General features: G+C 53.2%; 1 protein-coding gene across 7 annotated transcripts in view; it reads left to right on the forward strand.

Moving 5' to 3' along the window:
* Positions 1 to 4,051: 4,051 nt before the first annotated feature.
* DNAH6 (dynein axonemal heavy chain 6) overlaps positions 4,052 to 5,025 on the forward strand; it is a 209,259-nt gene continuing 208,285 nt past the window's right edge. For 6 of the 7 annotated variants that reach the window (XM_032780286.2, XM_032780290.2, XM_032780291.2 and 3 more), the window contains exon 1: positions 4,052 to 4,109. The gene's annotated coding sequence lies outside the window, so the exon portion shown is untranslated. The remainder of the gene's footprint in view (positions 4,110 to 5,025) is intronic. The other variant, XM_032780288.2, reaches the window with a different exon arrangement.

The raw sequence follows: 5,025 nt of genomic DNA on the forward strand, positions 1-5,025 counted from the left end.
CCTTACAATGCAAAGTTTCAGAAGCCACTGAGAATATCCCAGACCTGCAACACTTGTGGCCACCGTCTGTGCTTGTTTCCAGCCAGATCGCGTCCACAGCATGAACCTGCACCCATTAACACATGTCCACATTGTCGGCCGTGTTTGAGAAGTCTTGTCCATTTCCTCTCATCTTGTTTCCATCTTCCATCGGTTCTGGTCTGCATAACGTGATATGTGTTGAGGTGTTTACAATGCTCTGATTAATGCTGCGGTGGCGATGGCTCCACGCTTGCCGTGCTATGGCTGTCTGCCGGGCAATCCAGGGAAAGGTTATAAATGATGTCTTTTGCCATTGTTTCAGGCGGGTTGCCTGACGACATTAACCATAACCACCATAACAATTCTTGGCCATTCAGCATTCGGAGCTCAACCCGATTCCAGGCAGACGGACTAGTGGGAACTGTGGTAGCTACCACAGTGCACTGCTGTGGAATTCGCACTTGCCACTGTACTATGGACGCACCGACAATTACGTGGCTTAGTGTGGACGCAATGCACTCGACTTTATACAATCTGTTCCAAATCAACTTCTGTAAACTGGAGTGATTTCGTACGTGTGGACATATCCTATAGTCATCCTAAAGGAATGTGGAATGAGCTAGCACTTTCTTTTTAAAATCCAAGACAGCATTCAAAAGGGCACCTTCCTGCCCACTTTTATTTGACACTTCTTACTTGATTTGGCAGATAAAATACCCTTAGAATGTAATCTTATTACAGCGAGCACTCGAAATTGGCATCTTGAAATATTGTGTAACCCTTCTGCCCTCTGAATTGCAGCAACAAGGCGGGTTCAGTATCCAGGGATCCATGTTCATACACATGCCACCCCAGCTCGAGCCCCCACCCAGTGACCTGGGACACTTACAAACCACACACCCCTGGGCGCCTCTAGGAGGCAATACTTCCCCTCTCGCAAGCACGGAGTCTGAGTGTAGCAAAATCCTTTTAATAAAGGAAGGAAACAATGCAGCATCCCATTGGAGAAACACCACAAACAAGATTATAACACAAACCATAAGCAAAAACCCATCTCCAAGTATGTTTGGCAATGTCCTTTCCCCCTTAGGGTCTTAAGCCCCATCACTCCAAAGTCTAACAACCTGAAAGTCTCTGGTCAGTGCCACCCCAGAATTCAAAAGCTTATCAGCAGAGTTTAACCCCCCCAGCCTGGGTGGAAATGGGGGGTAGGGGAGAAGTCCACACAAGGTGTTAAGGGGCACCTTACTTGGGCCAGGGCCAACTGCTCCGCCTCTCCATGGAGTTCTGCTGCAGCCTTCACCACGACCAGCTCCACTACACCAGCTGTGCCGCTCCTCCAGCCATCCCTGCAAACCGCTTCATTCCGCTCACCGTTCCATGGGCTGCTCCAACATGCTGCAAACTGCTCCCCTCTGCCAGCCACTTAACAATAGGTCTTCAGGCTCCCCCACTAGTTAACACAGCACTCAGTGATCTCATCTCAGCTCTTAGTAGGGGAGCCCCGGTGCTGGTGCACCATTGGCCCAACCTGAATTTAGCACAGCAGTCTCTATATGGACTCCTAATGGAATCAAAATTAGCTGTGCTTTTCAACAGTGAAGAGAGAAGGATATGCAATTGATGTTCCATGCTCTCAAAATAAGCCCATGCCATCAGGTGTGTACACACCAGCCCCCAACCTCTCTCAATTCACTGGGTTTTGGAACCCATGTCCCTTGTCTAGCAAGTGTCACTTAATTTATATTGAGACATCTCTGTCATAAAGCAGTCTCGTAGTTCCTCATTCACGTAATCAGGTGGCAACACTTTATTTACCCTGCCTCAATAACAAAGAAATTGGGGATCCCACAGCTGTCAAAATAATCATACCAGGCTGCCTTGGGCTATGCTGGGCGTGCCCATGCAAATAATCTCCCTGAAATTCTTTCCACACTTCCCATAATTCACCACCAGATGTCAGGGTAGAGCTCCTCCTGACTCTGCTTACATCTGCTAAATTGCTTGCTAGATATACTGAAAGTAATCAGGGTGAGCTACACTAAAATCAAACTAATATGACAACTGCAAGCAAACAAAAACATAAGAACTCAAATAAGCATTCAGGTCTCTAAACAACCCACTTAAGCCTTGCTCTGCCTTTCCCTTATCCTTCTTTGGGGTGTCATGATTTATTTAAGCCATAAACTCTTTGGATCAGGGAGAAAGTTTGTAGTTATGGCACTGAAACAGGACACAGGAGGTCTAGATGCAGTTCCTGACTCTGACACAGATTTCTTGAACGACTTTGGTCAAGTCACGTTCTCGCTTTGTGTCTGTTTTCTTTTTTAAAAAAGTAGTTAATATTGCATCAAGGTTATACCCTTTAAGGTGTTCAGATACTAAGCTGAGAGCAGCCATATAAGTACCTAGATTGTACTTAGCATATTTTAGCTGTTAAATAATAGATAAAAACCATTTGTATTTATGACAGGAAGTTTCACATAGGGTATTCAGTACTCTATTATATGCAATGGACTCAGAAGGAAATGAATTACTAATGTGCAATATTTGGCCATTGATTTCTTTTGAATGTAGACTAGACACACTTCCCCACATCTTGTGAGTGAAATCTACATATTAAATTTATCTGCTAAAAATTCCAAACAATTCCCCCCACTTCCATTTTAAAGTCCTTTGGAGAGAATGGAACCACATGTGCTCTGGATTCCATCCTGAGCAGCAGGATGGTTGTTTCCCCGTGAGACTGACTTAAAGAGACCCCTGCCTTCCCACTTCCAACATGACAAGAAGCTCCTTCCACTCTGCTCTCTCACCACCCGATCCCAGTCCTATTGATTTCCATGAAAAAGAATACATTTTCTTTTTCATAAACAGCGATGTTTACACACGTGGCTATTTGTTTTGTTTTTAGGTTGAGTGGTCCAGGAATGCATATCAAATGGAATCACACTGGTGCCAAACACCGCCTGTCTGAGAACTAATTACACCCTCAGCCGTGCTCCAGGCCTCCTATCTTGTATTCTATAATATATGAATTTCTGCAACTAGCAAGCAAAACACCTCTAATCTCTGCTCCCTCCCCCCAAAGCAGCAAACTGAGGCAGAGATGTGGCGTCCATGTCTCTTGGCCTATGTTATTACCTCCTGACTGTTGGTTTGGATCTCAGCCAGGTAGCCATCTGGATGCAGGATGTCTTTTGGCCTCCTGATGCTGCAGGGCTAAAATCCTCCTTTCCTCCACAGAGCACATGGGAAGGAGTGCGAGGGCTAGTCCCACTCAGGCCAGCTCCAGAATAACACAAACCTTCAGCCAAATCCCCACCCCGCAGAAATAAGGAGAATGGGAAATTTCTTTGGGGATTCTTGTGCTAAATTAATCTAGTTAATGTTTACAAAATAGCATTTTAAAAAATCACCTTCGCAGGCGACTTCGTTGTGTCCGTTTGGATTGGGTGAGTTTGTCACTTTCTGGTAGCCAACAAAAGCCTCGGCCAGGAAAGCTCGGGGGGTCCCGTCAGCCACGTGTTCGGCGCAGGCCCGGCGCGCGGACTGGGCTCAGGGTCGGGCTTCCTAACGGCGCGGCCAGGAGCCGAGTGCGATTTCCAAAAGCCCCTAAGCCGGGCGCGCAGCGACCTCACCCGGGCACGTCTGAAAATCCCACCGGCTCCAGCTTCAGGGCCTGAAGCCCTTTAAAGCGCGGCCCGGCCCGGCTCCAGCAGCCCCCAGGCGCTGGGGGCCCAGGGCTGCGGAGACCCCGCTGCCGGCGCTGGGACGAGCCGGGGGACCTAGCCTGTATGCAAATGAGCTACGTAATACATGCAAATATCACCCCGAGTTACGCCAATACAGGCCTCGGACAGGTCATCGAGCGGCTCGGGGACGCGCCCGCGCGCGGCGGCAGGTGGTTTGACTCGCGCCCTCGCGCGGCGGGCGGCCCCCATTGGTTGAGGCGAGCCGGCTGCCGTTACCGTGGAGACCATTCGCCCCGCCCTGGCCTGCGCGGGGGTAGCTGGGGCTAAGGCGTTGGAGCTGTTGCCGGGCGACAGGGCGCTCGCTGGGACGGGAGCCGCGAGTCTGGGCAGAGAGTGAGTGAAATGCCGCCTCCCGACGCGAGCGGCTGGGACCCCCCCGCCGGGGACCCCTCTGCATCCAGGGGGGGGTCGCCAATAAGGGGTATCGGGCGGGGTGGGAGGATATAGTGGTGTCCCGGCCGGGGGATCATGGGAGGGCATCCGGGAGGATCCTGGTCAGCGCCAGGGGGATGTTCATGGTGAATCGCCGGTGCAGGTGGAGGATCCGGCAACGGGGGAACATGCAGGAGGGTCCAGTGGTGGGGACGTGAGGGATGGGCAGGTATGGGTCGCTGTGTTGGTGGATGCCGAGGGGGGTAGCCGGCCAGGGAATCAGGGCAGGGTCCCGCCGGAGGTGGGGGGATATGGGGGTGTGGTGTCTCGAGTGGGTGGGGAATGCAGGGGGGGTCGCGGCGAAAGGAGTGCCAGCGGGGATCCAGGAGGGAGATGGCGGGGATGCGGGGGCCGGGTCAGGGGGGGTAGGGTGCAGGGGGGTCGCTGGGCGGCAGATGCAGGGGGGTACCGGGCAGGAGATTGCAGGAGGGTCCCGGGCTGTGGCAGGAGGGGAGGATGCAGGGGGGATCCGGGAGGGAGATGGCGGGAGGGTCCTGGCGGGGGATTGGCAGAGGCGGAGTCAGCAGGGCAGGGGGATCGCGGGGGGGTTCCCAGGCGGCAAATGCAGGGGGGTCCGGGCAGTTGGGGAGGCAGGGGGGTCTGGGAGAAGGCGGGGGGATGCAGTGGGGGTCCGGGGGGCAGATGCAGGAGGGTCCGAGGCGGGGGATCCGGGAGGGTGCGGGGGGGAGGATGCAGGGGGGTCGAGTGGCGGGGGGGAAGCGGGGGGATCGGGAGGGAAGGCGGGTGAATGCGGGGCGGGTCATGTGGCGGGCGGGATGCGAGAGGGGTCGGGGTGGCAGATGCAGGGGGGTTCGGG

This window comes from Chelonoidis abingdonii, chromosome 6 (genome assembly GCF_003597395.2).
Source record: "Chelonoidis abingdonii isolate Lonesome George chromosome 6, CheloAbing_2.0, whole genome shotgun sequence".
Lineage (NCBI taxonomy): Eukaryota > Metazoa > Chordata > Testudines > Testudinidae > Chelonoidis > Chelonoidis abingdonii.